This window comes from Megalobrama amblycephala, linkage group LG7, assembly GCF_018812025.1.
Source record: "Megalobrama amblycephala isolate DHTTF-2021 linkage group LG7, ASM1881202v1, whole genome shotgun sequence".
Lineage (NCBI taxonomy): Eukaryota > Metazoa > Chordata > Actinopteri > Cypriniformes > Xenocyprididae > Megalobrama > Megalobrama amblycephala.
Window position 1 is genome coordinate 38,763,110 of NC_063050.1, and position 11,507 is coordinate 38,774,616.

An 11,507-nucleotide genomic window follows, 5' to 3' on the forward strand; every position below is an offset into this window, starting at 1 on the left:
CTGGTAGTTTACCTACTCTTTTATGAGTACTGTGTATTTGGACACACTTCTTTTGTCGCATACTGTTTTTTGCCCACTATATAGTAGTAAAGTATGTGATTTGAGTCTGAAAGATGGGATGACCCCAAAGGGCCACAATGTAAATCTTAAACTCCAACTCCAACTAAAAATGTAGCAGCGCATTTAAAAAAAATATGTACACAAATGAGTTCTATGTGGCATTTGTTGTGGGATACTATGGACTCTGAGGGAAATGAATATCATCTTCAGTTTGACACAAGAAACACACACGCAAACCTAAAAACAACAGCAATAAAATAGCATGACCTTAATTTGGATTTGGAGTGAGGTTTTTTCCTTGTGGCATTAATTTCTGTTTCCACGTGAGTAGATATCAGACATTCTTCCAGCTAGACAATGTCGATGTCGGTCAGTCGAGGAACAGATGATTTCTTCCTTGGTTGTGCCAGCTGCTGTCGATGTCGTGCTGTGTGTGAGCGTGCATGTGTGTGTGTGGGTGCGGGGCACAAACGGGTCATTATTGCCATTATTTTTTTTAACTGTGCAGTAGCATGGAATGACATGAACAAAAATGCTAATACTAAAAGATAATAATTAAAATGTACAATTTAAAAATATATATATGTATTTAAATAATTAAAAAATATATTTAAATTATTTATTTACTTTATTTTGTTTATTTATTCATTTTGTTTTGTATTTTTTTGTTGTCTAATCAAAAAAAAAAAGACATTTTATTGATTTACTTCATTCAATGTATCTTAAAAAGGGTATTTTGTGGGTAGTTTCATGACCTTTAATGATTATTATTAAGCTGAAAAGACTGAAAAATGTGTATAATGATACTGGTTTTACAATGTAAACCTGGTTTATGAGGACACTTTCTGTGTTTTTTTTTTATTCAAAATATATCAAAAGTTTTCTGTGATGGGTAGGTTTAGGGGTAGGATCAGTGTAGATGGATAAACCACATACAAGTAAACCACATTTACAAGTATGTTTGTGTGTGTGTGTGTGTGTGTGTGTGTGTGTGTGTGTGTGTGTGTGTGTGTGTGTGTGTGTAGGTGTGTGTGTGTGTGTGTGTTGCTATTTTTGACCAACTAATCAGTCATTCACATGCACACTTTGCACTCTTTGGACATGTTGATGTTAGCATTTTATGACAGTGTTGCAAAAGATGAAGTAACGGGCAATTACATGTTGTCAGGCTTGGCGACACTTTTCTCCTCTGCTGTCACTGTGTGTTTTAGCTCTGATGGGAAATAATATTACAGGACTGTCATTTGTTGGATAATCACATGAACACAGCCATACATTCTTGTATAAGGTGTCTCATTGTCATTGAAATAACCACATCTGTGTTTGATGCCTAACAGCTGTTCCAAATATACCATTCACATTCATCTCAAACACAGAAAAGTTCAACTGACCTGATCTGGGAATCTGTAATTCAGTCTTGGATAAAGATATAGTGGAAAAGACACTCAAAAGCCTGAAAGAGAAGGAGTGTAGAGGACAGTGATCTTATACATACAGCATTGTAACTTGAGTAGTATTTTCACTCCATCTAGTGACCAATGCAGGACCAGTATAAATTCAGCACATTGGACAGCTCCCACTGCTGAACGTACTGAACAACAGACATGTTCATTCTGAAAGATGGAGTATATGTGGTTCTACTTTCTGTTTGAGTATTAGAAAAAGCCACATGTGCATTAGCTCCTTTAACAATATTTATGTCATACTTAACAACTTACATCACATTTTTGTTTATAATTTTTTATGATTTTTATATAATTTTTAATAATGTGCAAATATCTGTGTGCCTCTGGACAAAGCTTTGTTTCCATGTCTAATAATTAATACACTTATCAGGAAGCTGATAATTAAATTAAGTAAATTTACTTTATTTGTGATACACACACACATTTTTTTTTTTTTTAAATTCATCTTGAATCAAAATAATTCCCCCTCCCTCTTGCAGCGACGTCTCTTCTCTTCTCTGATGGTGTTTACTGGTGTGAGGGCGGGACAACCTGTCACTCACATGACATCACAGCAAACCACAATCATCCAATCAATTCCTGATGAACAAAATCAAGTCCCGACTCCCAACTTACTTTCGTGTATTGTGTAGTTGATTTATCATATGAAGTATTGATCTTCACATGTGTTACAGTTTCTGTTTTAGAATATAATACAGCTAATTTCAGCTCAATGGACAGCTGTCAGTGTCAGTTTAACCACAGTATAGACAAGCTGAGCAAACTTCCTTCATGCAAATGTGTGAACTCTAACCAACTCACAAAACCACACATAGGCTAATGGAAACATTTGTGCTTGTTGACCAGTGATCAAGTAAGAGATGAAGTGAGAGTTTGACAACATGTCACATCAGCAAATGTGAAGGTGTATTCATTAAATGGTCTGAATATAAGAGTTGTGGTTTCCTGTTTTGACATGTTTACATGTCGCTGGTTTGTACCCACTACAGAGAACATCATGAGTTTTACAGCTGAACTTTGATAAAAAAAAAAAAAAAAAAAAAAAAACTTAATTGAAATGTAAAGCACAAAATTTCTCAAGTGAAGATGATTATCTGCATGTATACATCAAAATGATTTGATACTAAACATATCTATCAGACAAACAAAAGTATTACCCCCTTTTCATATCTGTTTGATGATGATTTCCCTTTTTGTAAACCAATCAGAGCAAATTAGAGTAAAAAAGTCTATAGGGTAACCAATGATTGTTTTATACTACTCTTTGTATGTACACATGATAACCTAATTTAATGACCAACCCCTCTGTGACGTGAAACATTTTAGAAAAGATTTTCCATTGATATGAACCAATCAGATGAGAGCTGCCGTCTGTAAGACCCTCACCAGTGTCAGTTATTCACAGTCACTCACAGAGATGGAGAGGTCAAGACTTGCTCTCGTCGTGCTCATGTGTAAGAAAAAATGGGTTTGAGAAAGTTTTCAGATGTTTTGAGAGTTTTCTAACCTAAATGTTAATATTACTGTGAATACTTTTGTATGGTAATACATATTTCAAATTTAAGTGCTTTATTAAGTTATTTTGCTCTTTTACAGGTGTTTTGTTGTTCAGTCAGAACAGAATCTCTGGAGCAGAAGTGGAGATGAAAGTCAGACCAGGAGACAACATCACTCTCTACTGTGATCGCTCTTTTACTGGTTCCCGCTTTGTATGGATCAGAAACTGCTCTCATGAAAATCAACCCTCTCTCATAATAAATGTAATGAATTTGGACTTGGGGACATTTCAGCGTTTCAGCTCTGTCCACAATTGCTCCAGTAATTCTTACTGGGACTGTATTACTGTGCAGAAGAAGAGAATAAGGTAAAAACAGATGAACAAGGCAGGATCAACCGATATAAAGTGTACTGTTACGGAAACCGAACAACTAGTCTCTCTTTTGCAGGTAAGAAAACATTTCTGCTAGTTATTATTATATCATTATTGTGTCATATGTAATTCTGGAGCACTTTCTCACTGAAGAAGCGCAGTGAACATAAAAATATTTGAACAAACATTCATTTATATTTATTTTATATTGAGCAATGGATTTCTTGTTCTGAACCTTCCACACCTCATGACTGTAATAATAATAATAATAATAATAATAATAATAATAATAATAATGATATGTTTATTTTATATAGAGGAAGTAACTTCATGTTCTGGACTGAACATCACCTCCACTCCTCGTGTATCAGACTGTGTTCTCTGCTGGACGCTGCTGTTCAGTGTGTGTCCGGTGTGTGTTCTTCTCTCCTCGATCTGTGTGTACTGCCTCTGTCAAAGGAAAACTACAGGTATTTCATTTGCTGTTCATATCCTTGACACTTTTATGATTTTCTCAATATATAGAAATTATATATTAGTTTAGTTTCAATATTTTCCTAATGTCTTTGTTCAGCAATCAAAGCTGCAAACAAATTATAAATATGTGCAACTATTTGTTTTAAATCCATCTATCTACACACTACCAACCACCCTGAGTACCTTAGCAACCGCAGAGCAACATCCTAGCAACCACCCCGAGTACCCTAGCAACCACATTGACTACCCTAGCCACTGCATAACAACACCCTAGCAACCACCCAGAATACTCTAGCAACCAAATACCACCCTAGCAACCACCCAGAATACCCTAGCAACCACATAACAACACCCAAGCAACCATCCTAAATACCTCAGTAACCACATAGCAACACCACAGCAACCACATAGCAACATCTTAGCAACAGCCAGATTACCCTAGCAACTGCATATAAACACCATAGCAACCACCCAGAATACCCTATAAACCACATAGCAACACCCTAGCAATTACCTGAGTACCTTAGAAATACCCTAGCAACTATCCAGAACACCCTAGCAACCACATAGAAGCACTCTAGCAATTGTCTAGAACACCCTAGCAACCACATAACAATACCCTAGCAATTACACAGAACACCATAGCAACCTTGTAGCCACTGCCTTGAAACCACACAGAACACCATAGCAAACAGCATGGCCTTAAAGGATTAGTTCACTTTCAAATAAAATTTTCCTGATAATTTACTCACCCCCATGTCATCCAAGATGTTCATGTTGTTCTTTCTTCAGTCGAAAAGAAATTAAGGTTTTTGATGAAAACATTCCAGGATTATTCTCCTTATAGTGTACTTCAATGGCCTCCAAATGGTTGAAGGTCAAAATTACATTTTCAGTGCAGCTTCAAAGGGCTTTAAACGATACCAGACAAGGAATAAGGGTCTTATCTAGCGAAACGATCTGTCATTTTCGAAAAAAATACAACTGTATATGCTTTATAAACACAAATGATCGCCTTGCATGTGCTTCCACTTTCTGTATTCTTCAAAAAAGCTTGCACTGTATGTCCTACGCCTTCCCTATAACTTACAGATTGAACGTGAAGCGCCAGTTTCGTTTTTTTCTGTAAGTAGAATAGGATTCTGCATTAGTGGAGAACAGTAGTATGTTTGCCTTCGAGGCTGAGAGGATGCTAACATTAGTAATACCTCAAGCGGTTAAAACAATGTGACAAAAACACCATCTGTTTAAAGCATTATCATTCATTTGCATTAGTTTATATCCATTTGTTCGCTGTTACGCATTCGTTATCCAGCAAAGTTGCATATTTAAACTGTATCCTCATCATGCAGTGACAGAAACAGAAATGTATTTGATTTCAGTTCTTTTTACACATTTTGACTCGATAATCATCAAGTTTTCTAAAATAGAGGCAAATAATGTGTAATAGTACACATATAGGCTAATAGATCTATGCTATGCCTTAACATTAAATAAAGTTAATAAAAGTATTGTTCAAAAAGTAAATTTCAACATTTACATATGAACATTTTAAAGTTGTCTCTTACATGAATGATCAATGTATAATTAATATATTAGTATTTTTTATATTAAAAACTTAAAATAAACATTTTGCCATTTTTTTTCATTCAAGAAAAACAAAATGTAAGATACCTTATAGTAAAACAATCTTGCTGCTCAAACTGTATAGAGCAATTTTTTAAATATATATATATACAGTACAGTCCAAAAGTTTGCATATTAGAATGATTTCTGAAGGATCATGTGACTGAAGACTGGAGTAACGATGCTGAAAATTCAGCTTTGCATCACAGGAATAAATTACTTTGTCAAATATATTTAAATAGTACACAGTTATTTTAAATTGTAATAATATTTCACAATATTACTGTTTTTTTACTGTATTTTTAATTAAATAAATGTATATATATATATATATATTTTTTTTTTTTTTATATATTTATAAATTTATTTTATATATATATATATATTTTTTTTTTTGCTCCTTTTGTATTTTACATTTACTTGTACTTTTACTTTTAATACTTAAGTACATTTAATATATAAAAATACTTTTCACACTTAAGTACAAAAAATATCACACACTTTAAAACTTTTACTCAAGTAATATTCAAAACAGTGACTTTAACTTCAACCAAAGTCATTTTCTGGTAAGATATCTATGCTTTTACTCAAGTGTGGCTTTCAAGTATAGGCTACTTTATACACCACTGGTATGTAGATAGAAATGGCTCATTCTAAAGTAATAAAAACATAACGGTTAATTACGTATATTATATTGCATTTCTGCCAACAGATCCTCCTAAATATTACACTGTGACTGGGCCTTTAAAACTGTCAAACTTTTAATACTACTCCAAACTGAAAACCTTCAAACTTCAAGCTTTTAAAGGCCCGCTGAAGTGTCTTGGAATGCGCAGCATCATTCAATGTGTTGACGTAATTTCTACTGAAACAGGAAGACAGGGCGATATATCGAACAGCCCCGCCCCTTTATTTAAAAAGGCCAATAGCGTTTTGTTTATATCACAGCTCGGCCAGAGCCATTAAACTCAGTAAAACCTCTGCCTCCTTTTAATATCTAAATATCTAATATCTCCGTTTATCCTCCTATTCTCCTCTATATCAGTTTAAAATATAGCATTCTGTGCACAATTCAAATGGGTCCGATACCTTTTGTGGTTTGAGCCGACTCGCGGATATGATCCACTCTGTGCTCTCGTGTCCATGGGCCAGAGCAGACTGTGCTCCCACTGTGGCGGTTCACATTATACTAACGCGAAAACTGACTTAATTCGCGTCAATGGAAAGCATATTTACACTGTCTGAATTGTTTCCCTAATCTCTATATAGTGCACTATGTGCCTTTCACCATGTAGAAGCTAGTAAATGTGTGAACAAATGACCGATTTCAGCTTCGATTTCATGCTGAAGTGCGATGTGATGTCCGTGATCCATTTTAGCGGAAGTGTGAGACTGTAAGTTTTGAGTGTTTATATCTCCTAAATGCAAATTTTATCAATGTTTTGGAACACACCAGCTTATTCATAACATTAAGGCTAACATATTTGTACTTAAAGCTATAAAACTTACATTTTGGTTTCAAGGGGACTTTAAAACTACTTTTGTTTACAAACCTTTCAATCTAGTTAAAAGTAATGAGAATGAAATATTAATTAACCCTTCAAGACCGGATGGAGCGTTGGCGCTCCCATTTGCGTCTCTTTTTAAGAGTCAATAAAAACTCCATATAGGTAGCACAAACCAGAGACTTTAAACTTTCATATCAAGCCTCCAACATGCTTCTGCTTTTCGTTGTTTTCACCCTTTAATGAGTCTGAGTAATATGCATTTAAAACAAAAACAGCACAGCCGCTAACTGAATACAAATATGTATATTTCACATGCTCATAACTTCATGAAAAATGATCATAGAAAATTGCACATCAATTTTTAAAGCAGATTCTCACGATTAGAATGAACCCACAATCAACATAATATATTGCGCTGATCACAAGATATTACTCACGGAATGATTTAACATACTTGGCTAAAAACATGTCTCTCATCTTTCAGGGATGCAGTGTGTATCCATTGTTCTTGGACCCATCCATGTTCGTTTTTCAACGTGGAATAATTTGTAGAAATCTTTTTAATGCATCTAACCATTTTGAAAAACTCTAAACCGGAGTTTACCACCTGTTGGCTGTGGCAGCCCGTTTCTACCTGGCTGTGGAAAAAATTGAATAACAATTTATTAAATAACTTTATGCTATTACCATGAAATTCGAACCATATGCAGCTCACATGTAGGAGAGCATCACCAAATGTTCACTTGTGTTCCTGAGTTATTCCATGTCAAATAATAAAAAAAGAAAAATTATTTTAAATAATTGTATATATTTTTTGTCTTTTATCATCCAAATGTAATGTAATTTATATTTTCTTAAAATTTAAAAAGTGTTCTATCAAATGATACCTACCTTTTGACTCTCCTTGCTACAGTTTTGGAGTTATGAGTCTTTACTTTTGTGTGTCGCTCAGAAAAAAAAACTCTAAAAAAGCCTTCAGGTCTGAAAGGGTTAACAACATGCACTTACTATAGGGTTAGGCTATATGTTCACAACTGGCGTGTTTTTTAAGCGTCTGTTTTACATTATTATCCTATGTAATAAATCATGTTTTCAAAAAAGTACTGAGCGATTTTTTAAACGCCACCGACGGCGTCTTTTTCTGCAGCTCAGAGCGTCTTTTCAAGTTGAAAAAAGTTAAACTTTTATGAAAAAAGAAAAGAAAAGCCCTATGTCAAGCGCCTTTTTGACAGCTGACCAATGACAAGCGAGTAGCAAGACCTGTCGTTTCCATAACAACAAGGGAAAAAAAATGGAGAAGGTGCCATTAGATGGACTTATCGTACTAGTTTCAGAGTGTAGCGCGGCTACAGGAAGTGAATCATTTACACTAAACACCAAAACCTTTAAGAAAAAATTTATTAATGCTGACTATGCCACCCCTTTAAAATAAGGGGAACTGAATATTTGATAGAATCAGACACACAGGTTCATTAACATGAAGGGCAGAGACATAGGTATCAGTATACAAAATGTTTATTAAGTTCACAGTAATCAGATAAAACACTCAAGGCCAGACAAATGTATAGCTTGAATAAGCTAAACAACCACAGCTCACACCACAAAAACAAATAACTAGAACAACTAAGGCTTATCCGTAGCCGGGTAGGCTAGTTGTAGAGTGATTATTCTTAAACCACACACGCACACACACACACACACACACACACACACACACACACACACACACACACACACACACACACACACACACACACACACAGTGAGGTGAATGTTCACAACAACTGACAATCCATGCTCTGTGCTCCAAACACCATCACCAAAATACTAGAACAGCCTCCCGACTCAGGGGCCTAAAATATGAGGGGTCATAATTGAAAAGACTCTTACAAACACTAGTGAAAATATTGATCAACTTTAGTGAAATTCATTTATACGCATTACTGAAATGAGAAAATATTTAAGTAGTTGGTGAGAGCTAATTTCACTTGAAAAGGAAGCTGTGGCCACACTTTTGTTTAATTTGGCGCGTCTCACAAACTCTTTTAGGCAATGGCGGATGTGAATGAATACGCCCTTAGGGTTAGCATTAGGGTTTGGTTTAGAGTTAGTTGCATGTAATTATGCATAACTTACTGTTATTACTATAATTACATGTGACATGTTACAATTGTAAAATAAAGTGTTACCGAAAATTGTTATTGTGTAGCTGCCTCAATGTGAGCTTTTTTGAGAAGCTGATTCTGAACTGTTTCACATATTTAATGTTGTTTATATAGTAAAAAATGACTAAACTGTATTAAAATTATACAGTAGCATTTATGTTTAAATGGTACTGCATTTTTATGTATTTAATTATTTTTTTATGTATTTAAGAGCACATACATGATTAAAGTTACTATGTTCAGACTTGCATTATTTTCTCACTGTACTGGCATATTTTCACTTGATCTTTAGATTCTGAGCAGATTGCAGAGATACTCACCGCAAATGTTATTAAGGTATCTATATTGTTACTTGTTTTGTTTTTTAAGCTTTACCATGTCAAAGACAATAGTTTAATTTGTTTCATTTGCATGTCATATTCATTTCAGGGGGATCCTACAGTGAAACATCAGTGTGAGACGAGAAAAACTGGAAAGATCTGCCTCCACACTGAAGTCTCTTATAGACTGCTGACATCTTCATATCCCTATGCCAAGATGTGATTCTACTGCTCAGTTTAAGCAACGTACTGAAAACTTCCTGCTTTCTATTGCTCTCTTTTTGTACTCAACAACATCAGTTATGATTTCTGAACTTGCTTTTTTTCAAGCCTGCTTTAACCACATTTACACATGCACACATCCAACTAACTAGCAGCACTTTTTTTTTTTTTATAATTGTACATTTACAAATACAATTATGATATATAAATATAAAAAATATTTTTTCGAATGTTTAAATAAAATACTAATTAAATAAAATATTTTTAAAAAGTATCGCTATTACATTTTATTTGCACATTTTCTGGTTGCAAATTATATTTTTGTAATGAAATAACATTGATTTTTTAAAAAAAACAACATTAATTTAAAATTGTTTATTGGATTAAAAAACAAAAAACAATTATACTTAATTACAATTAATAACTGTTTATTAGCCACTTTGTGTGTTTTGTTTGTTTGTGTTTTATTTTTTTATTTTTTATTTTTGTAAATATGTCCTTCTGTGGTATAAAAGCAAAATTTAGACTGATCAGTAAAACGTTAAAGTGAGTAACAACAACTTAAATGCAGATCTGTTTTCCTTTTCACTCCAGAATCAATTACTTTCTTTGTCATAGAAGGGATGAGAAAAATAAACTTTACATTCTCTGTTCTCACACTATCAACAGGATGTTCGAATGGGTTTCCTGTGTATGTTTGTCTTCCACTCATTCTTTCTTTTTTCTTTTTCTCTCTTCTTCTGGGCAGCTATAAGTATCAACCACAAATGTTTCCACTGGACTCTATCAACAGAAATGCACAAATTGACAGAACCAAAAATAGTTTAATTAATATAAATTAATACCTAAAACAGTAGAATTAAAATGTGATCTATTCCATGTGCATAAAGCTAATGCACACATGTAATAAAGTATGAATATAAAAATAAACAATATTATTTTCACCAAATAAGTTTTGTTGCATTGCAACAATAAAATAATATATAAAAATGACTGAAGAGATAGTTGCTGTTGTCGTGACAATTCACAGTTTTTTTTTCAACTGCTTACACACATTTTCAAAACTTTGCCTCTTTTTCTTTTCAAAACTTTACACACAAATCCAATAATTGCACACACAAAAGGCAAAATGCCTCACATCTCTTGTAAAATGAAGCACTGCATTCAAATATCACAAACACATCTCAAAAACAAAAATTTGTCTTACATTGCAAACACCTTTGCCATAATATTCTATTTTTGGATATCATATATACACAGTTATTCAAAACCTAAAGCTCTTCTTTCATGAGCTCCTATGTACATTTCTGTACAATATTGAAAGTAATTGGCAAACATGAAAAAACATGTTTGCCAATGGTAAACATGAAAGCAAGATTGAAACCAAACTATTTTTTTTTTTTTTTTTGTAATAAAGTGTGGTTGTGAATACAGTATTACACATTATGAAAGAAAATAAATACATCAATCATGTGTAGTTGGACAGAAACAATGGTTATGTTTGAAAAAGGAAATCAAGATGTGTTGCGTTTTGCCAAAGTGTTTTATGAAATTGAAAACTCATCAAAGGCCAAAGAATTAGTGTAGTGTAGGTTTTGCAGATTTGGTGTGTGGTTCTGGTGTTTGAGTGTCAGGTTTTGGAAACTGTGACAAGTAAGGATTTTGTGTGTAAACCATTGAAAAAAAAACTGTATTATTTCATATTTTTATTTATAATTTCATGTTTCATAACAGATTTTATAGAATTAATCCAGTTTAGATTACTGTGCAGAATTTAACAAAGACACCGTTTT

General features: G+C 33.6%; 1 long non-coding RNA gene across 1 annotated transcript; it reads left to right on the top strand.

Moving 5' to 3' along the window:
• The first annotated feature begins 3,720 nt into the window (after nt 1–3,720).
• Nucleotides 3,721–9,864, top strand: LOC125272524. Its single transcript, XR_007185866.1, has 3 exons — nt 3,721–3,866; nt 9,465–9,508; nt 9,602–9,864. It is a non-coding gene; the product is annotated as an uncharacterized LOC125272524 (long non-coding RNA).
• The last annotated feature ends 1,643 nt before the right edge of the window (nt 9,865–11,507 follow it).